General features: G+C 42.6%; 1 protein-coding gene across 1 annotated transcript in view; it reads right to left on the reverse strand.

The window, feature by feature from the left end:
* The window catches only part of Smarcal1 (SNF2 related chromatin remodeling annealing helicase 1), an 89,304-nt gene extending 65,565 nt beyond the window's left edge, over positions 1 to 23,739 (reverse strand). The window contains exon 1 of the mRNA XM_087206139.1: positions 23,666 to 23,739. The gene's annotated coding sequence lies outside the window, so the exon portion shown is untranslated. The remainder of the gene's footprint in view (positions 1 to 23,665) is intronic.
* Between the last annotated feature and the right edge of the window lie 2,505 nt (positions 23,740 to 26,244).

Here is a 26,244-nt window from a genome sequence, read left to right on the forward strand (position 1 = left end):
TTTCCCAGAAACTGGTTTTTCTTCTGCTTTTTATTTTTTTCTTTTTAATTTTTATTAGTACATGTTTGCAGTATATAATGATTACACTCCTCGTGGCAGAATTGGTACGTAAACTTAATACATCTTAAATCTTTTACTTCCCCTTCTCCTCTCCTAAATTTTATTATTAAATATAAAAACTCTAGAGTTTATTTTATAATATTGAATGCTTAACTGACTTTTTTTTTCCGGTACCAGGAATCAAACTCAGGACCTTGCACTTGCCAGGCAGGCAGGACACCACTGAGCTAAATCCCAGCCCTAACTGACTTTTCTTTAGTAAAGTGTTGATAAGTACATTTATTTGGCAAAGTAAAAACCTGGTTTTTCCTAAGAGATGGAGGGAGTAGGGGGTAGTAAAAAGAATGAAGATGTGTTATGTACACATACCAACTCCCAGCAATAAATGTAATCATTATGAACTGCAAACATGTACTAATAAAAATGTAAAAATAAATTAAAAGAGATAAAAATCTAATAATGTTCAGTCTATAAATCCAAAATATGGCTGACACTATTGTAAGGGAATCCAGAGATAAGTCAGGTCCAGTTCTGTCCCTTTACTAGGTTGCAGATTTGGAGAATAGAGGTGAAATAGCTAGAATTGCTAGACTTTTTTTTTTGGTACCGGGAATCCTTGGACTCGGGTCCTTGCACTTGCGAGGCAGGTGGCAGAGCCACTGAGCTAAATCCCTGGCCCTAGAATTGCTCGATTTAACAAATGTCCCAAATATTTGTCCCACATATTGCATGGGATATAAGTATAGTACCAAAAAAGGGTTCATTGTTCATCTGAAATTCAACTAGGTACTCTATATTTTTTCTGCAACCATAAAAGCAGTCCACCCACCCCTATTAAAAGTGGCTCAGGACAAAGTTTAGCAATAAACAAATATGAATTGATAGATATTCACAGATATATAGTTATGTTGAATTTTAAAGCTAGAGACTTTATTTTTACATCTATCTGTCTATTTATTTATTGGCAGTGGTAAGGTTTGAAGCCAGACCCTTTTGCAAGCTCTACCACTGAGTTACATGCTAGCCTCTTCCCTTTTTATTGTGGTGCTGGGGATGAAACTCATGGCCTCACACATGCTAGGCAAGTGCTCCACCACTGAGCTACACCTCCAGCCTATGTAGCACTTTAGAGATCTCTGATTTCATCAGTGAAAAAATGGAGACCAGATCCACTGCTAGTCCATATAGCACCTAGGTTAGCCTCCTCAGGCTGCTATAATGAAATACCTAGACTGGGAAGCTTAAACAACAGAGATTTACCGTCTCACAGTTGTATGTTGTGGTTTTTATCAATCTGGGGATTTCACACTGACATACTGAGCTACATCCCTAGCCCTTTTTATTTCATATATATATATATTTATTTATTTATTTATTTTTATTTTTAATTTTCTTTGGCGGTACCGGGGATCAAACTCAGGACCTTGCTCTTGCAAGGCAGGCGCAGTGCCACTGAGCTAAATCCCCGGCCCTTTGTTTTATATTTGGAGATAGGGCCTCAGCATGCTAAGATTGCAGGCCTGTGCCACCACATGCTTTCTTTCTCATAGTTCTGGAAGCTGGTTGTCCAAGATCAGATTTGTTTTCCAATGAGGATTCTTCCTACATGTATCTTCACCAGGCAATTGGGGGAAGGAAAGGAGGGAAGTAGGGAGGAAGAATACATGGTGTCTCTTCTTATAAAGACTAATTGTTCTGGGAGGCCAAAGCAGAGAGATCACGAGTGTGAACCCAGCCTGGGCAATTTAGCAACTTAGCAAGATCTTGGATGAAAATTTAGAAAAAACATTTTTTTAAAGGGCTGGGGTAGTCCCATTTGAAGGAAGGCTCTGGGTTCAACCCCAGTACTGAAAATTAAAAACAGAAAAAAAGACTGTAATCCTATCACATCAGAGCCCCACCTTTATGATCTTACTTCGCCTTAACCACTAATAGGCCCTATCCCCAAATACATTGAGGGTTAGTCACTATAGCCAGGCCAAATGGCAAAGGCCTGTAATCTCAGCACTCTGGGAGGCTGAGACAGGAGGATCACAAATTGGACTGTACCCTGGGAAATTTAGTGGATTAAGGAGAAACTGTTTCAAACTAAAAAAAAAAAAAAAAAAAAAAAAAAAAAAATGGGTTGGGGATGTGGGTCAGTGTGCAGGCCCTGAGTTCAATCCCTAGTACTGCAAAAAAAAAAAAAGTGAGAGGGGGGAGGAAGAAGGGTTAGCCTTGCACACATGAACTTTGGGGACATGCAGCCCTGTGGTTGCATGTGCACACCCGTCTTTGCTTCCTTGGGGAGTAGCCTTGCTCCAGGGCTCACTTCAAGCAGAGTGTGGGTGGTTTTCCCATTGGCATTTACCAGCTGCTAGCAGGGCGCCCTTGTGGAGGGCACAAAGGAGCCAAGTGGCAGTGGCAGCCTTGATGTCTCCCTGAAGGGGTAAAGTGATTTCTGGCTGGGTGTTGTTAGGTTGGTACATAGATTCCACGAAAGGGAGTTGCACCATAAGAGAAAGAAGGCTAATGCTTGAGCCTGAAAAAAGTACTGTTAAAGGTGGGAAACAAATACAAGAGGGAGCCAACGCCACAAGGTATGAAACAGCTCCATGTACCAGACTTTTGTGTTCAGGCAACTGTGCAGCTCCTTGAGTAGAAGGATGTCAGTTTTCTGTCTTTCTAGAGAGTAACCGCCCCGCCCCATTTCATACAGGCTTGGGAGAATGTTAACCCTCTGCAAAGCAGGGGTGCAGGTGACTGGAATCAAGTGGACTCTCCTCCTGCAAGTGAACGTGGAGGGGTGTGTGGATCAGGGGGAAAAACAACAATTGCACAGATGTAGGTCGGTGGTGACTCTGAACATATACTGTTCCTTAGTTCCTGCTCCCAACTTTCCAGTGCTGCCCTGACACTGTTATTCCTGGGTCACAATTCTGCTTGCTTTGTGAACTGCCCTTAGTCTTCTAGAGAAGTCTTTATTTTGGAGGGAGAAGGAGGGGCATAATTTAACCAAAGTCAGTCTCTGTTGCTTACATCCAAAGATGACCAACTCTTATCTCTCATTTTACTCTGGCTGCGCCTTCTTCCCTTCCCTTCCCTTCCCTTCTTCCCTGCCCCCCCCTTCCCTGGCCTTCTCCTTCCCTCCTGTCCTTCCTTCCTTCCTCCCTTCCTCCCTTAGAACAGTTAGAGGAGAGTTTACTATAAAATACAGGCAGACACACAATGGCTATGATTACAAAGAGATCCAACTGGTATGAATTTGTCCTTCTCAGCTTCAATCCAAGTCCCTCAGGATTCCACAACATCATCTGGGTTATCTTGGACTCTGTCTCTTGAGGACAAGCGCCACATCTAAGACATATTCTTTCCAGTCTATAACTCTTAATTCTCCACCTGGTATTCTCTGGGCTCCTCATAGTATCACAGAGGTGTTACTAATACATTTCAGAGAATCTCTGTAATTTTCTTTTCTTGGCTCATAAAGTAAAATTCAGAAGGGACCTTAGAAATCGGTAGTTTCCTCTCTCCAGAGGTAAAGACACAGAAGCCCAGAGAGGTTGGCTGGGTCTAATTAGCCAGCCCAGGCAGAGGCCAGGCAGGAGGAGTGGGGACTGCAGTATCTTAGGGCCCTTCCTGACCTGAATCACACAGACCCACAGTTCCTGCTCGCCTGCCCTTCCTTGACAGGGTATGCCTGGCACCTAAAATGGATTAAAGTCTCCCTGGGGAGCTTCCCTGCTTATGATGTAAGGCTGGGCTTCCCTCTTCCTCCTTTGCTGATTCCCTAGAGAGGGCCTCACAGCATTTGGGGAGGGATTTTTTGACAGCCACCTCAAGGGCACGCCACCACTCAGCTTAATTATACCTGGAGCACTGTGACAAGACTGGGAGAGCCGATGCAGGCTTTGGGTGGATAAGGAGGCTGCTCTCTCCTCGCTGCACCAGCCAGGAAGCCATTTGCATATCCAAGGCACAGAGGAGCAATGTGAAGGTTTATAACCCACAAAATTCACCTTCCTTAGCGGTTGTTCTGTTCTGCTGGACTTAATGGCTTTGCGTCTAACAGTTCCTTTTCTCCCTCCTCTTGTCTGCTTGTCTCTACTCCCCTCCACACAAACTCTAAATGTAGTATAACAGCAGAACCCACAGAAGGATTTCGACACCAGGCAGCCCGTGGTCTGGCGTGAGGGTTCTCTGAATATCTTAATTTCTCTCACTGTTTGGGCTTTGTAGCTGTGATTACTTCACAAGCCTCCCTCTCAAATCTGGCACATTTTCCACTGGGATGACTTTGTACTTTTTTTGCCAAAAGCATCCCCCTCGACACCCTGTTCCAGTTTTCTTAGACTGGTAAGCTGTCACTTTTCTTGTTCCTCCAATATCACAAATTTCGACTTATTCTTGCATTCATTCATATATTCCCTGAACAAAAATTCCAAGACCTAATATGAGCCACACACTGTGCAAAGGCACTGGGGCCACAGCAGTGAATAAGAACCCAAACACGTTCCCTTTTCTTCACAGCGCTTACAGTCTGGTTGAGGAAGAGGACGAGGAAGAGACGAACTGTTAGTGATGGGAAGGACCTAAACACCAGGCCCAAGTAGAGACTGAAGAGAGAAGAACCTCAAGAGGTCAGGAAAGGGTTCCCCAAGGGAAGCACTGAACTGAGACCTTAGGGGGACAGGGTGAGGGGCAGGTAATCTCTGGGTCCCGCAGGCTGTGGAAAGAAGTCTGGATTTTGTTCTGAGGGGAGTGGGAAGCCACTGAAAGGATTTCCGCCAGGGTAGGGTGAGCCGGTGTGTGATGTGCATCTTCAGACTCAAGGGTGCTCCCCAGGAAGCCCAGGAGGAACCATGGCAGGAGTCTGGAGAACAGACAGTGCAGGCAGGGCTGGTTGGTCAGATTGGAAGGCTGTTTCGATGGAGTCTTCACGTGTTTTCTGTTGCTGATTGTATGGTACCATAAATAGGGTAAGTTATAAAGAAAGGAGGTTCAGCTGGGCATGGTGGGGCACACCTGTAATCTCATATTCCGGGAGCCCGAGGCAAGAGGGTTGAAAGTTTGAGCCCAACCTGGGCAACTTGGCAACATAGTAAGACCCAGTCTCAAAATAAAAAAATGGGCTGAGATATAGCACAGTGCAAGACCCTGGGTCCAGTCCCCAGTAACTCCCCACTCCCCGAAGAGTTTCATTCTGGCTCATGGTTCCGGTCCAAGTTCAAGGGCTGCATCTGGTGATGACGATCTCCTTGTTGGAAGAGTCCTGAGGTAGTGCAGGGCATCACGTGGTGGGAGGCAGGATGTATGCAACTGGCCTGTGCAGTAGACTGGCTCTTAGGCTAACCCACTAACTTATTAATACAGCAATCCATCACCTCAGAAAGGTCCCCCTCTTACTGTCTCATACTGAGAATTAAACTCAGCATGAATTTCACAAGGGACAAACCATATTCAAACCATGGCAGAGGGAGTCTCCAGCATCTCCCCTCCATCTCTGCATCCAGCACAGTCCTTGTTAGTGGCAATGGACATGATGCTGGCTTGGAACTTTCCTATAGAACATTGTTTTTTTAATATAGTGTGCAGCTTTCTCTCTCTCTCTCTCTCTCTCTCGATATCAAGCCCAAGTGCCCTCTACTATTGAGCTGTCTTGCACCTTATCTATCTATCTATCATCTATTTATTTATTTTGAGACAGTCCCGTTATACGTAGCCCAGTAGGGCCTCGAACTCATGATCCTCCTGCCTCATACTCCCGAGGAGTTGCACAACCATGCCTGGCAGTAGGCAGCTTCTTTACAGAAATATGAATTAGAATAATTATATTCTCTCATAACTGTTAAGGAAAAATGAAGACTGAAGGACATCAAGTAGCTTGTTCAAAGATGTAGATTACTTTGGAGCCCAAATGGCTAATCCAAGACGCTACTGTAGATCTTACAACAGAGGTGAGTCACCAGCTTTTGCTCAATAGTCCACTTTTGATATAATTTAATTCCTCTGTGAGAAACTGCCCACGTGGTGATACCCCACATGGGTCTAGAGGTGTGAAATTTTACCACTGGATTATTTGTTGGTCAACTGCAATATCCCTGAGGACCACAAGGGGGCAGACAAGATTCCACGAAAGCTTGCCTGGGTCCCTCTGTCCCTCTCGCTCCCGGGCGCTGTTGGGCCTCTTCTTGATTCTGTGTTTAAGCTTTGTCTCTTGTGTCTCTATTTTCCATTTAATGTTGCATTTATTTACTATTTGTCTTCTCTTTTTACCCTCTGCTTCTCTACTTTTATACTCAACCTGCCCAGAGCATGGAACTAAAACTTATTTTTCAGTAGCTTGCTGTTTGCTTGAATTTCTCCTGGTTTTGAGTTTAACCCTTTTTGTTCGTTGGATTTTGTGTTTTAAGACAACATGTTACTGCCTGGCATGCGGATGTATGCCTGTTGCCTCAGCACTCAGGAGGCTGAGGCAGGAGGATCACTGCAAGTTCGAGGCCAGCCTGGGCTACATAGTTAATTCAAATCTCGAAACAAAACAAAAAGACAGGGTGTAGGGGAAGGGGAGAGATCAGGTTACAGGCTGGAATCTGGAAAGAATCCATATATAGATTGTGTTTAAAACTATAGGAAGAGATGTAGATAGAGACTAGGCTGGAGCTCATCAGTGGGTTGGGAAGGAAGAGTCACTGAGATCAAAGGAGAGAAGGGTGTGTTTCCAGAAGAAGCACATACAACTATGTACAGTACACAGTACTCAATCGTGTGATGAATGACTGTTACTGTTTTATGTACTTATCATAACATGCTGTGTTTTTCATCCTTTAGAGCATATTCCTACTTACATACAATACTGTAAAACAGTGTGCTGCTATGCCAGTGGTAGCCTCATGTATCTCGTGTTTAACTGCGTATTTGGATAATATCAAGGGGCCATCACAGATGATTGATGTACACCTTCTCAGTTTGCACTTAGAAGTTGGCACTCTATGTGGTACTTTGCGATACACATGGATGAAATTGCCTAATAACGTATTTCTCAGATTATATTGTGTCACATGACTGTATTGAAATTTAAATTAAAAAAGTTGGCCTATGTGGAGTCTACTAGTTAATTAGAGTTTTTTCTCCAGGCCACTATTTGTCCAATATTAGTTTTGAAAATCTTTCTAAAACAAATCACATCTTCTGATGTCTTGTTAATGCTTGAGGTTTTTTTTTAATTATATGGAAAAATGTTTAAGTACTTTTCAGTTTTGCTTTGGTTGAGTTCTATTATATTTGAATATTATTATAGGTTTTTTTCCCTTGCATTGTTTTCTTTGAATAATTTTAATTTTTGTATATGTGTGGGTTTAGTGAACGGTAATAAAGTTATACAAAAAAAAAAAGACAGGGTGTTACTATGTGGTCCAGACTTACCTTGACTGCAAACTTGAAGCCCTCCTGCCTCAGCCTGCCAAGTGCTAGAATTACAAGCATTCATTACCACAGCTGGCTTCAGTTCAACTCTAAATAAACAAGTGAAATTTTTGTATTTTCCTCCACTACCCTTTCTGCATCCTTATTTGCTTGATTTTTAAGAATTTCTAGCCTTTTCCTTTTATAGTTGAGTGGTCTTACATAGGAAAAGAAAAGAGCAGCACCTGACCAAAATGAAACAAGACAAGCAAACAAGGCCCAAAGTTACCAAAGATTTCAAGAGTAAGGGAAATTTTAAGAGGCATTCAGACAACATTTAGATAACCACCCAAAGTGTGGGATCCGCTGGATTTGGTGGAAAGGTGACTCCTTCTTTTCCTTATTCCAGTATTTCATATTTTTCACTGTCAAAAGATTCCTCTTAGTATCCACTCCAAATTCTCTCCAAGTTCAGATTGGTTTTATTCTCAGGAAAAAGAAATATGAAGGGAGCTGGCCAGCTATTTTATGTTCCTGTTGACCTGGGGGCTTCAGATCTCCGGGTAGTGAGGATGCAAAGCTGGCTTTCTTCAGCAAACACCAATTGATGTCTGAATTTGATGGAGGCACTCTCAGACCAAATCAGGGAGAAGGAACTATTCCATTCATCATGAATGTAAATTATCCTAATTGAGCAGCTGAGAGCATGAAGGCTTTCTAGGTAGTTTACAGTAAGGGACCTCCCACTCCTGGATGCAATAATAGAAAACCACCGGCCATCAGCTCCATTTGGGAAAGAGCATTAGCATCCACTCTGCTTCCCTCCTTGATCCTGAGCACTGGCTTCCAGGAAATCAGCTCCCTCTCAGCAATCAGTTCAATATTATTTGAGTTTTTATTTTATTTTTCTCTTGTAAGCTTCTGAAAAAGCAAGCTCACTCTTTCTTAACCTTATGTGGATAGCAAGCGATGTGTAGCCCAGTAAGTACTCAAAGCCTTTGAGACTTCCAGCGCAGTCTGGATTACGGAAGTGAATCCCCACCTCCTGCTGCCCTGCTTCCATTAGACCTCAATTCCAGAATTCCTTCCCAGTGCCCCTCCAACTAGCTAGCTACTAAACATCCTCGTCTGCTTGCAGATAAGTGGAAACACTTCACTGTTTGCTTTCTGAAATCTTTAAAAGGCCCATTTCATAGTGTCAGGTGGAGAAATTTAAATTCTTTTTTTTTTTTTTTTTTGGTACCAGGGATCGAACTCGGGTCCCTGTGCTTGCGCAGCAGGCAGCGAAACCACTGAGCTAAATCCCCAGCCCCAAAATTTAAATTCTTTAAATATATGAATTTAAAAATTATATATTTTTTAAATATGCAATTCATTTATGTTTCAGACTCCATATACATACAAAGCATATACAGTGAAACGTTTCCTTCCTGTTGGAGACAGATTTAACACCTAAAACTCTGCAAGCTGCAGCTTCTGAGACTCTCATTTGCATATACCCAATCTAAGATCCTGCGCCTAATTCTGTATTCATAATTTTGTGTTATTTTTTCCCTTGACATGGTCCCCCGATTCTATGAGCTTCAGGGACCCAAAACCTTGACTGCTCTTCTCCTGTCTGTCTCCCAGCCATCCTATACCCTTCCAGCAGCTGCCAATAACATCCATTTCTTGTCTATTTTTCCAGAAGTGTTTTATGCACTTTTACATCAAAACATGTTTTCCTTCCTTTTCATATGAATGGCAGAATATGGTACACATGGCTCCGTGCTTTTCTGCTTGCATTTGTCCTTTTTTTTCTTTTCTCAATACTGAGGATTGAATCCAGGACCCTTCATATTGAGCTACATCCCTAGCCATTTTTATTTTTACTTTTTATGTTGATGCAGATTTTGCTAAGTTGCCCAGGTTGGGCTCAAACATGGGATCCTCCTGCCTTTGCGCCCTGCAGAGTGCTAAGTTTACAGATGTGTACCACTACATCCAACTTGTATTTGTCTTGATGTAAGCTGATTTCTTCACATTTTGGTTTTCTCATCTATAATATAGAAATAACTGTACCTGCCCCATAGGCTTTGTTAGGATTAAATGAGATAATATAAAGCACTAAGACCATTTAATGGAATACGGTAGATAATCAATAAATATAGGTTATTTTTCTATTGTTAGTGTTTAAAATATGCTACAAAGGTATTAATAATGAAAACAGTGTGATGCAGATAATAGCAGAGGAATGAAACAGTAACAAGTTTCTGTAACTAAGTCTTTATTATTATTTTGATTTGTTTTGTTTTGTTTTGTTTGGTACCGGGGATCAGGCGGCAAGGCAGACATCGGAACCACTGAGCTAAATCCCCGGCCCTTAAGTCTTTATTATTTATGTTCAAGATTACATGGCCAATAGGTGGAGTACAAACACCAAAAAGAAAGTTTGTCTCAAGGAACTTACTGTCTAGGGGAAGAGAGAAAGATGTCAAAAACATGATACAAATATCACAGTGGAGTACTAATTTGCCATCAAGAAGGATAAACTTGAGTCATTTGCAGAAAATGGATGCACCTTGAGACCATAATGTTAAGTGAAATAAATCAGACACACAAGCTTAAACACCACATGGTTTCTCTTATATGAGAAACTCAAAATATAAATAAAGAGCAAAATAAAAGATAGATGATAGAAAGTAAAGGAGATAGATTTTGTTCAAATGGGAAGGGGATCAGGAGATGGAGAGGGGAGGAGAAGGGGGAAAGGGATGAAAAAAGAATTAGGATGGATTATGTACATGTACCAGCTCCCCACAAGAAACATTATCATTATGGAATGCAAACAGGTTCTTATAAAAAAAGAAAAACAATACAAAACAAATTTTGGATTAAGTGACTCTGTAGATTGATTGGGTTTTTTTTGTTTTTTTTTTGTACCAGGGATCAAACTCAGGACCTTATGCTTTCAAGGCAGGCAGCGGCACCACTGAGCTAAATCCCCAGCTCTTCTGGAGATTGATTGATGATTGATTGATTGATTGATGTTTGTTCTACTGGGGAATGAACCCAGCCTTTGGAGTGAGCGGCTTTTTTATTTTTTATTTTGAGACAGGTTCTCATCAAGTCACTGAGTTGCTTAGGCTGGCCCCAAACTTTCAATTCTCCAGCCTCAGCCTCCCAAAATACTGAGACTATAGTCATGCACCAGCATGCCTGGCTGCTGTGGAGATTTAGTGAGCCAATCTGATAGGGATGCAGAGGCTGTACGGAAGAAGGTAGGTTAGGGGATGAAGTGGCATCTGAACTGGCTTTTGAAGGCTACATAGGAATTTTACATCCAGAAATACTGGGGAAGATGGTGCTTATTACAAGAAAGATGCAATGTGATAGAAGCACAAGTGCTGAAGAAAATTCAGTTAAGTGAATGAAATAATGCTTAGAAGAGTTTATAATAATATTAGTCTCAGTACTGGGGATTGAACTCACTGCCTTGTGGGAACTGGGCAAACACTCTACCACTGAGCTACATCTCCAGCCCAAGAGATTATTTACCAGGTAATTATAGTTTGGGAGGATGCTGTCATATATGACATGATCTTTGGGGTCCTTGCAACAAGCCTGAACAAGTACAGGAGAGCTGGAAGTCCCTTGGCAGGGATACTGTGTATGCACTGATCAAATTTGGTATCTCAATATAACTCTCAGCTGCAGTGAAAGGCGAAAAACTGTCCATGGGCCAGGGATTTAGCTCAGCGGCACACACCTGCCTCAAAAGCACAAGGTCATGAATTCGATCCCCAGTACCAAAAAAAAAAACAAAAACCAGTGTCCATGATAAAACCAATCCTTCATGAACAAACTCAGAGTCTAAATCTTTAACCAGCACTTATCAATAACACAACAACAGGTTCTAATTACATTTGAGACTTTGAAAACATGCCTCTGTATGATAATTTCCACCAAGTAGACCTTGGTCACAGGAACTTTAAATTGTGGTTGTTCCAAAGAAATGGGGAACTTATCAAGTAGTGTCATTTGACTTCAACTGTAGATATTGACATACAATGTTTGGAACAGTATGCCCCCCCCCGCCCCATTTCTTACACTGCCCTTGTGTATCAAGTGTGTACGTTAAGTTACATGTGCAAAATGGTTCAAAGGCCTGATGGTCCCCAAGGCCAGATGGTGCTTTGGGGCAACTGAATGTAAAGCCACATGTTAGATAAAATGAAATTCTTTTTTTTTTTGGCAGCACTGGGGTTTGAACCCAAGCCCTTCACACTGAACTGGATCTGGATCACCAGCCTTTATTTATTTTTTATTTTTTGAGATAAGATCTCACTGTGTAGCCCAGGCTGGCCTTGAATTGGTCACCCTCTTGCCTCATTCTCTGGATTACAGGCACACACCAACATCCTACATGAAACTCATACCTTGATCTTAGAAATTAAAAAGCCCTGGGGCTGGGGATTTAGCTCAGTGGGTCCATCGTCTGCCTCAAAAGCTCAAGGTCCTGAGTTCAATCCCCGGTACCCAAAAAAAAAAAAATTTAAAAAGCCCTGTGGCCAAATCAGCTTCCAGATAAACTCAGGCCCCAGAGAAGAATCAGTTCCCCAAGGCTCTGTCATTGGATCAAATGCATTTCAGATCTGCAGAGGAGGCAGCCCCTCGAGCCAGGCCCACCCCAGTGTGTGTAGGGTGGGCATCTTCTACTCATCTGGCATCTCTTTATCCAACTCCTCCTCTCAGTGTAGATTTCCCTAGGCCCCCAGCCCTCACCCAACCAGGGTAACTGTTTGTGAGATCAGCAAGTCATTTAGGGAAAAGCCTTTTAATTAAGAGGAGAGCAACAAATTATTAAATCAGAGTTATTTATTACCCTGTCATCTGGCCAGAAATGCCTCTGCCCCCCTTCTTCTCCAAGCCTTCACAGGCATAAAAAAATGACAGAAGGAGCTGGATGTGGTGGCACACGCCTGTAACTCCAGCACTCGGGAGGCTGAGGAAGGGGCATCGCCACAAGTTTGAGGGCAGCCTGGGCTACATAGTGAGTTCAAGGCTGAACTATATAGCAACACCCTATCTCAAAAAACCAGGAGACAGAGAGAGAGAGAGAGAGAGATTGCGAATATTATGCCTTATATCTAGATGTCCCCCAAAGCCGCATGTGCTCATAGGTGGGGCTTTTGGGACTGACTGGCTCACAGCTGTGATACTAGATTAGTCCACTGATAGGTTTAGCACAATTCTGGGTGTGGCTGATAGATTTACTGAAGAGGGAGGACCCACCCCGGGTCTGGGTGGCACCAACCAATAGGCTTGCAGCCTGGATGGAATAAAAGGGAAAGCAGAAGGAAGGCTGCTGCTTCCTGCCTGCCATGCCATGAACTGTTTCTCCTCTTCAGTGCCACTCTACCATGCTGCCCTGCCTTGGAGCCAGCAGACTATGAACTAAAACCTCTATAAACTGTGAGCTAAAATAAACCTTTCCTCATGTAACTTGTGGGTGCCGGGTATTTTGTCCCAGCGATGAGAAAGTCAGTAAGACAGAATAGAAAGTGAGGAGACACATGTCTGCTTGGACTTGGAAAGGACCATCCAGCTATTGCTGGAAGGAGGCTGGGGATTTGAGGAAAACTTCTCAATGTCATCTCTATACTCTAGAGCCCAAGCCTGTTTCTTCACCTGTAAATGGGGGCGATGACGTCTTCCCCATTGCTTAGTGGAGGTGCTGGGGGTGGGGGTGGCTGTTGAATCTGAAGCTTGCAAGTGCAAAGCTTTGTTATGGATAATGGTGGTGACGATGGCCACTAACTGTTTCCTCCCCACAACCGCACCCCATCCTCTTTCTGTTGTGAACCCACAGAGGTGTCCTTTGCTCTCTTCCCCCAGTGCTAGGGAAGCTCAGGAAAGCCATGTCCACCTCTTGGCTTACTAGGATATTACCCTAAGGGAAACGCAGCTGGAGGCTTTGATGTCTGGTTTGGGCATGATGAGAAGAGGTGCAGAGGGAGACTTGGAGTAGGAAGATGTAGGGACTCAGCCAGGCAGGGTGGCACAGTCACTAATTTGAGCCCTGCCTGAGTAGGTTAGTGAGACTTTGTCTCAAAATAAAAAATAAAAATGGCTAGGGATGTAGCTCAATGAAGTGCCCCTAGGTTTCAATCCTACTACAAGAAAAAAAGAAAAGAGAAGGTTGGGAATCAAACTTAGGGGTATATTTTAGTAGGTAACAGCCCAGGGAACACAAGGGAAGACATAATGAAATAGTCAGAAAGTATTTCCTAAAAGTAAAGCCACCAATAATGTGACAGCTACGAATGAAAACTAACACAGACGTATTAGAAACTCAATTACTCTGCTGCCTGCCTCGCAAGCGCAAGGTCCTGAGTTCGATCCCTGGTACCAAAAAAAAAAAAGAAACTCAATTAATATGTGCAGCATGGCCTTCAGCAATGTGATTTTCAAAAATAGTGAACATTTTCGGGAAGAATTGAGTAAAACAAAGTACATATAATCTTCCCTTAATTTACTAAGATTTTTTTCACCTCCCTACTTCTTTTTCCAATACTGGGCTTGAATCCAGCACTGAGCTACATCTCCAGTTCTTTACATTTTTTTATTTTGAGATAGGGTGGGCTTGAACTTGAAATCCTCCTGCATCAGCTTCCTGAGTACTCAGATCACAGGCATGTGATCCCGCCTAGAGCTTTCGTTCTTATTGTTTACATCATATTTAATAAAAATCACTTCTAAAAAGTACTCTGTGATAGAGTTCTCTGCTAGATAAAATGGCTCTGGCAGCCCCACCTCCTAAATGCCTCTTCCCTGCAAATAATAAATCACTCAGGAAATAATAACCTAACTTTCCCGCCAGGGAGCTCTCCAGCTTACAGTCCTTCCCACCGAGAAAGTCAAACTTGCCAATGGACTTAAACGTAACCTCTGGCTGCAGCCAAACATCTACCTCTGCTATGCACCCCCATGCCCCTTTGCCCATATACGAGGTCGCCTAGCCAGCCCCTGGCCGCTGCTCTCGCCATTGTTTGAGGCAGCCCAGTACCCCGTTCCCTAATAAAGGCCTCATCTCGGGTGTTCAAGTTTTTGGCTCATTCTCATCCTCAAACTCTGGGTACATATAAAATACACTCTAAAGCTCAGTTTTTTCATATCTACAAATATCTGGTGGGACATTTGAAAGTTGCTTGGAGCCTGAGTCAAATCATGTGCAGTTATCTCACAGACTGCAAAAGATGGAGCTGCCAGGGGGTTTGATCCTCTGCTGGCTAGGAGTGATCACCCTGCACATCCCCAGGCAACAGAACACTCCACATGTTCCCAAGAGGCCTCCTAGGGAGTGGTTCTGGGCCAGGCTGAAAACTAACATGTGAAGCAAACTAAGTTAAGTGGAAAAAGCAAAGGAAAAAAAGCCTGACACAGCCAAGGAATTTTGAATTTGAATGGATAATGATGCAAAGGAGCTTTTGTTCATTCTTTGGGATATGATATCAAAATGGTTATTGATTTATTGATTTGTTTATTTATTTATTGGCTTTTTTGGCTTGTTTTGTTTTTATTTTCTTGGCGATCAGAGTCCAAAGTAGATTAAGTTTCTTAGAAGTCAAAATTGGAGAAGTTCCTGAATTTTATTGCATTTAGATATTCCCTGCAAAAGGAGATGCAGTTGAACTTAGCAAATCATCTCTGCATATATTGAACACCATTGTTTAAGTAGGGTAACTGGGACAGCCAGTCTCAAAGGGGCCCCCACAACACTTGCTGCTTGGTATTCCCATTCTTGTTTAGTCCCCTCCCATATTGGCGATGACTGACTTGTATAACCCGTACGATATTGCAAAACATTGTATATGGAGTGTTATTCTTAAAGCCGTGTCATAAAAGCCATGGAGGCTTCCTGCTTGTTCTCTCTGGGGCCACTCACTGAGGAGGAAAGACTGGCTAAGGGTGGAGTCTTCCATGCAGCCCTGTGGGGGGCCACGTGGGGAGACTGGAGGCTCCTATGGACTTCCTATACCAACCAACCTGCTAGGCACTGGAGTGAGTTGTGCCCTTCGAAGCAGAGCCCTCAGATGAAGACAGGCCCTTTCCAACATCATGATTACAATCTCACGAGAGACCCTGAGGCACTGAAACTATGAGGTAACAAATGCTTTCTGTTGCTTTAAGCCACCATGTTTTGCATTGTAACATGCCAACAGATAAAAATATCCAAAGGCCCAACTCCTCAGAATGACTCAAGGTCTTGCTTTACCAGGCTGTCTTAGAATTTGCTATGTAGCCCAGACTTGCTTTGAACTCTACATCCTCCAGGCTCAGCCTCCTTTGCACTGGGATTTACAGGTGTGCACCAACACACATAGCTATCTCTTTCTTTCATCCTGCCACCATTCACTGAGTACCCTGCTTTTCCTGGAACACACCAGACATGTTGTCTTTGTTGGTCCCTCTGCCTGAACTATTTTTCTCTCAGATACTTTAAATAACTCGCTCCTCCTGCCTCCAAGTTTTGGTTCAAATCTCACCTTCTTTAGAATTAAACCCTTCTCCTCACCTGGCAGTTCTGTCCCTCTCTCCATAACCTGGCTCACCAGTTAACACACTATGTATTTTACTTGTCCACCTTCTTCATCATCAGCTCCATGAGAACAAAGGTTTTTGTGGGTTCTGTTCATTGATTCCTTAGGGTCCAGAATAGTGTTTAGCACATAGGAGGCTTTCAACAATGATTTCTTAGATAAGTGAATAAATGAGTTAATAGAGTTAGCTTAAAACACTAAACATATGGTTTCCTTGTAGAAAAATTTTAGAAGTATGGTATGTCTTAGGATGAAATAAGAACTCCCATCTTGGAAAGACCCAATACCAACATTCTACTGCCTTTCCTTCCTGATGCTTTCACCAAACTCACCTTTGAATTGCAAGTAGTGGAGATCCACTCTGGCCCACCCAGACAAAGTAGATATTTATCAAAGGCTGCAGAGGACTTCAGGGAACCCCCCGAGGTGCATACTCCCTGTGGGCATCAAGGGAACTAATTATCAGCAGACACTAAAGTGCTGTCTCTGGCTCATGGGTCCTTGGGAGCTTCCTCCTATCTCACTTCCACTTTCATCAGTTCCAATCTGCTCTCTGCTGATTCTTTTGCTCATTCATTAGTTCACCTCCAGTCACCATGTCTGCCTTGGGACTACCATGGTTTCTCCATTTCACTGGCCCAAGCTTTCATGGTTCAGTTCACAGCTCCAAGAAGATTCTGATTGTCCCAGCACAGGCCAGGCATTCTGGACAAGGTCATAAATGAGTTTCTAGAGCTATCATAAAGTACCAAAAGCTGGGTGGCTCAAGCAACAGATATTTATTTTTGTTATCTCTTGGTTCTGGAAGCAGAAATATGAGATCAACATATTAGCAAAGTTGATTCCTGCTAGGAGGGAGACTTTGCTAGCTTTTGATGGTTTTCTGGCACTCTTTGGTTTTCTTGGCATCTGTAGCAGCTCCTTGATCTCTGTCTTTATCTTCATGAGGCATTCCTCCTGTGTTTATCTCTGCTCAGATTTTATTTTTTATAATGGCTCCAGTGACATAGGATTAGCCCTCCTGCCATCACCTCTTCTTCATTGAACTGCAAAGACCCTATTTCTAAACAAAGTCACATTCACAGGAACTGGGAGTTAGGACTTCTGCATCTTTTGGGGGGACAGATTCAACCTGTGGCAATCCCATTGAAATAGTCATCAATTTTGTACCTTCAAGTAGTTATGAGTAGTAGGAGCAATGACATTTGTCTAGCACCAAGGTTGTTTCCAATGTAAATATGTATTTTTTTCTTGCAGGACAAGAATCACATTACATAATTTTCCTCTGATATATTATGAAAAATTTTCTATGTCAAGAAACATGTTTTTAATGGTTGCATAGCATTGCCCTATGTGAAAATATAATTTATTTATGCAATCCTTAATTGCTAGATTTCTTTGAGTTTTTTGGTATCATTATTTTGGGTAATACTAAAATAAATATCTTTGTTTCTAAATTATTTTCTTATAATAAATTCTTTCAAATGGAATAAGAGGATCAAAAAATATAACATTTAAAAGGGTTTTGACTATACATTAATCAAATGTTGAGAATACCTTCTCTCAGACTCTTTGCTACTATCTAGGTTTTTGTTTTCTTTTTGCAGCACCAGGGATAGAACTCAGAACTATAGTATCTAGTAATTTTTGGTCAGCCTGAGTTGAAGAGATTAAAAACTATCTTGTAATGGTTTTCATTTCTATTTTTGGAAAGAGGATGGATTATCCTCCATATTTATTAATGCAATTCTTGCTTAGGGAATTATTTGTTCATTTGCTTTGCCTAATTTTTCCTTTGAATTTATTTTTTCTTATTCATTTACATTCATTCTCTACCTTAGTGGTATTAACCTCTTATATATTATAGCTGTCTATTTAATGGTGTAAGCTTGTGAAATTGTCAGAATCAAAATGGACTCACCTTTGTCAGGCTAAACTGAACAGAACCAGAAGCCATGAAGGGAACGTTCTCCTCACCCACCAGTTGCTTCATAACAGGAGCTAGCACAAGAGAACCCACCCACCTGCAGCCTTAGTCAAGGATAGCTGGCTGGGTGTACAAGGACTCTTGCCTGACATGCTATTTCTAATAATGTACTGACATCAACCCTGGTAACAATCCTCTGTAACCAATGTTCTCTTTGTTTCAAAACAATTTATGTGATCCTCCTCATTTTGCCTGTAAGAACCCTAGCTTTCCTCTGCCTCCTAGGCTAATCCTATATCCCCCTACATGGTATACCACAGCACAAGTCCCCCAGATTACAATCTTCTATCACTCACCCCTGAATAAACTCTTTCCTTTGGAGAATCTGTCTCTGAGTTTCTTTTCATGTCAACAAGTTGTTTGTTTGTTTTGAAGTGATGGGGGTTGAACCCAGGACCTTGCACATGCTAGGCAAGTGTTCTATCACAGAGCTACATCCCCAGCTCTTGGGTTGACATGTTTTATTTTGTTTATAATTTTTCTTGAGACAGGGTTTGGTTATGTAGTCCAGGCTTGCCTTGAACTCACTATGTAGCCGAGACTGGCCTCGGACTCCCAATCTTCCTGCTTTAGCTTTGTTTACAATGGTTTCCAAAATACAGAATTTTAAGTTCTATCAACATGTGACTTTCTGGTTTCTTTCAAGAGTTTCTCCATTCTTAGAGGAGACAAATAATCATGGATATTACTTTTATTCCTGCTCCCCCAGAGGTTTTTTTTAGCATTAAAAATATTGATCTGTATGCTCCTTTTGTCACTGTTACATTAAATGATGGCTACAAATTCTTTGCAACTGGACCCTTTGGGAGTTTACTTCCTTTCTCTTGAAACTGGGATGTGACTTGGTACCTTGATTGACTAATAGAATGTAATAGGCCTGATTTCCTGGGATTTCTGAAGCTAGTCCCTATTGTCCATGTAATAAGCCTGACTACTTTAAACTACCATGCTAGAGGGATTATGTGTAAGCACTTGACCATCTCAGCTGAGCCCAGAATTCCAACCATATGCACCAAGTCATCAGAAATGTGAGTGAAGCCCTCCTGGACTCTCCATCCCCGTCTATCTACCAACTGAGTTTGACCAAGTATTCTCTGTCAACAGTTAGTTCGTGGAACAGAAGAATCAAACAGCTGAGCCTTGCCCAAATTCTTGACCCATAAACTCATCAGATATAATATATACAATTGTTGTTTTAGGACACTAAATTTTAGTGTAATTTGTTATATAATAGTAAACAAATGGTTGTTTGTTTTTCTTTTTTTGGTACTGGGGATTGAACTTGGGACCTTGCGGTTGCAAGGCAGGCGCCGGAACCACTGAGCTAAATCCCCGGCCCAATAGTAAACAAATGGAATGCTACCTTTTGGCTGTAATATTCTGTGAGATACACTAGAGTTGCAGGAAATGGGAGACTCAAGAGCTTCAACAAGCATATCCTCATCAATTGGTAATTACTGATGCTACTAAATACAGCAGGGTTTATAGTTGACATATACTTTGAGGCAGAGCAAAAAGGCAAATCATCCTTAACTCCAACAGATTTTGAGAAAAAAATCTTTCTTTTTATAATTTAAATCCATGGAACATTTTTAATGTGCCATATGCAGAACTAAATCCTTGAAACTGATTTTCTTCATTTAATCTTCAACAGACTCCCTGTGAGTAGATGTCACTATTGTCCCCATTTTATAGAAAAGAACATGGAGGCCTTGAGAAGTTCAGTAATACGCCCCGGATTCCAGAGCTAGAATTAGGGCTTGAATCCTGATGTCTGAGCTGCCTCCTTTTGTCAACCTCTGAACAAGTGTGATGCTCCTGTATCAGTTTGCAGAACGTGTCCCTTTTTGCCAAGAGAGAGGTCTGGAACCCTCTGACCTACCAGATCCTACCACTAAGTGTCTCTAAGTTCGTGAAACCCAAGGGGTGAGCCAGAAACTCTTGAACCTTATAAACCTCTGGTTCCTAAGGCTGAGCTGTGGACTTGGTAACACAAATGATGCACAGGAAAGCAAGCAGAACCTCCACATCCAGGACACAGGGGACTCTGGTTCCAGATGCCTGCAAGGACCGGGCAATTACTTAGAAGAAAAGGTCCCTGGAGGAAGGATCATGTGTAACCCATCTCGGTCCCTAAGCCCAACACAATCCCAGGCCCTTTGGGGCACATTGGACATATAAGAGAAAACACATCAAGTCGCAGTGACCTGAGCTGAGACTCTTGATCTCTGAGAGCCTCAAACCATTTTACAGGGCTTCTCAGAGTGCTGCTTCACACATGTCTGGGAACAAGTTCACAAGGGTATTCCTCATCACCTTGTCTCTCAGACACTGCCTCGTCCATGACCTTCTTGACAGTCCTCCTGGGTATGGCTGCCCTCTCATTGCCACTGATTCTACTTCCCTGGCCTCAAAGAGTGGGTGCTGCTCACTGCTCTGCTGCTTGGTCCTGAGTAGGTGTCAGTCTTTCACCTCAGCCGTTACACTGTCACTGAGACTTGGCTGAGATTTTAAGGAGAATTTTCTCTCAGTCTGAGGTAAATGAAAGATATTTATGAAAACTGAGCATTGACAAACTCTCTTCTTCATAATCAGGATCCATCCTCAGGATCTGTTTTGTGTCCGGCTCCTAGATGCCCACATGTGACAAAAGATAGCCCTTCTGTTGCCCTAATGTGCACTCACACTGGAAATATCCCAGGGTTATCTTGGCCTAGGGACCCAAGCTGGAGAGATGCCCTACTTTGGGGAAACTTGTCCTCTTTCTCTCCTTATGGCCATCATCAAATTAAATTCTTGTCAAGGTAACTGACAGTGAGACTATCTATTTGCTTCAAGGGCAAGCCACCCCCTCCAAGGTATGTCTGCCTCAGATAAGATAATCACAAAACAATCTGACATTAATCAGTCCCTTCAACTGAGTTCTTCAGTCTTATCCATGTGTACCTTGTTAATAAATGAAAGAATGACCTGACCCAAATCAAGGTACCACCTTGATTCTACCTGATAAGTCAGTCCTATGCCAACTATATTCTTAAATATTCAGTCAGCTTCCCCTTCACACCAGAGCTTATAAATTCTCAGCACAATCCCCACCCCATCGACACTATCCTCCCCTCCTCTGGCCATTGTCTGCTCTCCAAGCCCAAGATCATTAATTACTCTGCTGCTTGGCAGGCCCTTCCTGTTAGTGACTGTTCCCCTGTGACCCACCCTGTCAATATCTCTCCCTTGCTCCAGCCTCTGACAGACCTCGGCCCAGGCTCCCACCTGTTGGAATGGGGTGGACAAAACCAATCAACAGGGTTGTGAATGCCCCCTATGCCCTCCCATACCTCCCAGTATTTCATTTCTCTACTTCTCAATAGCATGCCAGGTCCTAACACATCTGGTTTTTAAATTTCCTTCTGGAATTGCCCAATGGGTATGAGGAAGTGGGGAAGAATTTGGGGAGAAACAATGACACTTAGATGTGGCCCACTGAAATCTGGGAGCATTCTGATATCTTGCTACCCCATGCATGAGGAAAAGCTCTCCAACTCAGACCCAGATTCCCACAGAGGGAAGAAGCCAAACCTAGATTGGACTGCAGAAGAGAGGCAGAATCTGCTCCTTTACTTACAGGGCCACTATTTTATTTTCTTTGAAGGCTGCTGCCTAATTTCTTCAAGGTCCTGGTCATAGGGGCATGAATGAATTGAGTGACTGGTGTCTCAACAGGAGGAAAAATTGTAAAGCAGGCCACTCCTGTCTTCCCTGGGCTTCTGACAGTATTAGCTCTTTGTGCTAAAAGGGGCATACTCCAGGGCCTCCCTTCTACTCCCTGGAAATCTGCTTTAATGGTGACCTGCTGGGAAACATGTCCCATCCTTTGTCATCGAAAACCATAGTGACACAAGTGGTAGGAATTTCAGGCCTGATAAGAAAGGAGGGTGTCCTAGGCAGGTGGGCAGTGGAAATATTTTTAGGCAGGCAGAGCCTCGGAGAGCCCATCAAATCACAGAGGCCCACCCACCCCACCTGTGTGTCAGCCTTAAATCTGGATTGACTTTTTGGTGGCACAAAAGATTCTATGGCTTCTGCCACTGGGAGGGCCCATTCTCCTATTGTGCTGACTCTGGTTATTCTGCCCTTTCAAAATCCAGCTGGCTTTACTCAGCTTGAAGGAGAGCAGGCTGCCAGACCAGCCACTCCGGACCGTCCATCTGTCCCCGCTGAGGACAGTGGTTCTGCCCATCACAGGGGCTCCCTTGCCTGGAGACACAGTTTCTCCAGGAAGAAGAGTTTAAAATATGTTTCCTTCTGGGTTCCACTGCCTGGGATGATTTTTGAGTACTATGATAGTGACTTCTAGCAGTGCAGGAAAACCAGGACAAATCTTCAGTCTCTGCATGGACCATTCAGAAACTGAGACCCAATATCATACTGGGGAGGTGAGGGAGGATGAGCAGGGATAGGACGGTCAGGAGATGAAGCTTCTGGCCGTGTCTCTGCCACTCTAACTATGTGACCTTGGTGATCACTTCTCTCTTTAGGCTTCCATTTCCTACTTTGTAAAATGAGAAATTTGAAAGAGATTTATATAAGTTTCCTTTTAACTCTTTACTTTTATGGATCCAATATGATCTAATACAATCAAGTATCTATATGGAACATACAGGTAATACCTACAATGATTCAATGGAGTATGAAATTGTGACAAGTGACAAAACTTGTGCCCATACTTTCCTTAATTTTATTAATACTCGAGGCAAAAATATTTTGTTATATTTGGGAAAGGTAGGGGGTTTGTGTAGTGCTTCATTCTGCTTTGTTTGCCAGTATAGAAACAGCCACAGGGTTCAAATTAATTTGAGTATACTGGCATCCAAAGTACTTATATCTCTTGTTTGCTCTAAGATGACTTTCTTGTGCTGGGGGCTCCATTCCTATTCCATCTGTATCAGTAAGATCACTTTTTGTTACAAGGGGCAAACACCCCAACTTTAATGGACAAAAGGAAAGCAAATGTGTTGTCTCATGTATCTGAGCTATTGTCACTTGGATGTATTTCTCATCTCTCTCCTCAGCTCTGCATCTCTCTATTTTCTCAAGTTTTAGATAGAAGCTTCCTCTGTGAATAGAAGAGAACTTGGAGAAACTCCCTGGGCTACATACATTCATATTGAAGTATATGTCAGTTAGGATAACTTGAGATGCAAAACAACAGAAAATCTGAATCAAAGTAACTTCAACACTAAAGGCATTTTTCACTTCATACAACAGAAAATCCAAAATGGAGTGAGACCTAAGATAGTTAATCCAGGGCCTCAACAATATCATCAAGGTGTTGGGTTTTTCCTACCACTTCACTTTTCAGTGTCAGTTCTTCCGTCAAGATGGCTCCACAATGGGCACATAATGGCTGCTGAAATTCCAGGTGTCATATCAGAGACTGGAATGTCCCGAAAAAGAAGTAAAAGTATATTTTCCTTCTGCTCTTCTTACAGAACAAAGCAAATCCCAGAAACTCCTAGAAGATATATCTTATGGGATGGAAATATATCACATCCCTTTTCTCAAGCAAATACACTGTGTTAGTTACTTTTTTCTCATTGCTGAGACAAAATACCCGACACCCAAAGTTAGAGGGTAAAGAGTTTTTTTAGCTTACAGTTTGTAGAGGTTTCGTCCATAATCTGTTGGCTCCAAGACAGAGTGACAGAGGGGCAACAGTTCATGGCAGTGGAAGACAGCAAAATCAACAAGAGGCCTTAACAGTGCCTTTCTGCTCCTTTTATCTTATTCAAAGTACCAGGATCAGGGCGGTGCCAAACCAATCACTCATGTGTAGTGGTTTAGTAATCACATGCCTTTAATCCTAGCATCACACATTCCAGATTTAGCCACCTTGAACAAAGACTGCATGAGGCTTTGGGGGGATATCTAAACACAAGCCATAGCACACACACAAGTGGGATACAATTTTAATGATTACCTTCAGCCACTACTTCTCAACAAATGGAGATGTTACCCCATGGAGCCATTTTCCAATACTCAGGATCATTTTCTGTTGTCTCAAACATGGACCAGGTGCTACTGGAATCTAGTGCATAAAAGACAGGGATGCTGATCAGTGTCAGTAGTGCTTGGTTGGAAATCCTGGTTTGGATCATCACCCAGGGCAGAGTGGGTGGTGGAGAACCATCCATAATGTCTTCTACAGTGTCTAATCTGGGAAGAAAATGGTCTGTGTGCCAGCATTTCTAGCTCAATCTCACTGTGTTTTACTGGCTCTGACTTCTTCACATGTCCATTCCTGAACTAATTATTGTGTACAGAAAAAACAGAAAACAGATTACAGTGTTTGGCTTAAGCCTAGATTTCGTGTTCCACCTCTGGGCCAGGCTTGGCTCAACTCTATGAACTGAGAGTGACGGAAAAAGGGTAATACCGTAGAGAGAACAAAAAATAGCCATTAAGATAAGGAGCACAGGCACTGGGCAGCCAAAATATCAACAACAAAAACCCACTCCTCTCTCTGAGAGATTATGGACAAGAATTGTGTTTGTACTTGTACTCAAAATAACAGGAGCTGTAGAGGGAGGACCTTCTGGGAACACCGAGACTGGTGCCGGGGAATTGCTCATTTCACGTGGCGGGTAGTGGTGCTGTGGCTTTCATTTCCTCCACTTGGGTAGCACTTTTCACCTAAGTAGATGCTCAGTTGACCTAGGAAACTAAAAGCAGTAGGAGCAGAGGAGGGGGAAGAGATGAAGGCAGCTGTAAGAAGAATGAGGGAGAGGGAGAGCTGGGGTCCAGGTGTACCGTTTGTTTCCAACCCAACTGACTTCTCTGCCATGAAAGCGGAATCTCTATGACCCAGAGATGTAAAGCCCTTAGTCCTGTGGCTTTCAGCTGGGTTTGGCCAATGGGTGGTAACATCAGGCCAACAAGCGTTGGGCGTGGGGGGACAGGAATATTTATTTTTCTTGTTTCCTCCCTGATTTGTCATGGTTTTGGCAATGGCCACATCACACTGTGACTAGTACTTCCACTGGGCAGTTCCCCCAAAACATCACTTCCTCCTGCTGCTCCTTCAGGTCTAAATGTGGTATTAAGCCCCTGATGGTACCTTCTTAGATGACTCAATATTCCCCATTGGTTCTCTTAATCCTACTGACTCATAATATAAATGGTTTCTTTATTAGAAAGTCTCTAAGTTGATCTGTCATTTGGTTCCTACAAGGATCCTGGCTGATACAACAGGCACATGGCAGGCAAAGAACCATTCACGCTTGACTGTCATAACTACATGCCTCGACCACACCCAATGGTGTGATCATGAGTCTAATGACTATTCACACCTGTTTTTTAGACCTGGCCTTTTTGAGTTCCCTAATGATGGATTTTAGAGTTCTTCATCCCTTCTTCTAAGCCCTGCTGATCTCTTCTATTATTAAAGTAAGTAAAAAGTGTGTTAACAATGCTATATTTGGTGATGGTGCCTTCCATCTCTTGTACACTTATAATATCCCAGACATTGTACCACTTTATGTTTTATCTTACTCAATGTTCACAGTAAACTATTATGAAGATACTATTGCTTTTCTTGTTAGACAAAGGAACTGAGGCTCAGAGAAGTAACTTGCCTAAGGTCAAATAGCTGGTAAGTAGCTATGGTAATTAACAACAGTACTCACCAATATCTTCTATGGGAGGCATGTGATGTCTTAATGCTCTACTCTTGTGACATAAAAGTCATGGAAATGTATACTAAAATGCAGGTACCATAAGAGGAAAGGCCACTACTCAAAGGCCATTACACAAAGGTCACTCCCCTGTGGAGTCACTTGGAGGCCACACTGACTTGGTACAGTGGCAAAATAAATATTTATTGTGTTAAAAAACTGAAAATCTGGTACTGTTTGTTACTATAGCAAAATATAATCAATCCTTATGAAAACATTAAAGGAACTTGGATCTTTCTGAACCATAAGTTAGTGTCTCTTTTAAATTATTTATATGGATTTTTTGGTTTTTTGTGACAGGATATCACTATGTATCCCAGGCTGGCCTCAGATTTGTGTTCCTCCTGTGCCAGCTTCCCAAATGCTGGGATTATAAGCACATGCCATTGCATCTGGCTAAGTCAGTATCTTTAATCATTGAGCAATATTACTTCTATTTTCTTCTTTTATCCAAGGAGATGTCTTGAAAATTGTGGCCTTGGAAAGGTGAAAGAAAGGGATA

Source organism: Heterocephalus glaber, unplaced genomic scaffold, assembly GCF_053883595.1.
Source record: "Heterocephalus glaber isolate CG9 unplaced genomic scaffold, H.glaber_assembly_v1.0 deba00000621, whole genome shotgun sequence".
In the NCBI taxonomy this organism is placed as follows: Eukaryota; Metazoa; Chordata; class Mammalia; order Rodentia; family Bathyergidae; genus Heterocephalus; species Heterocephalus glaber.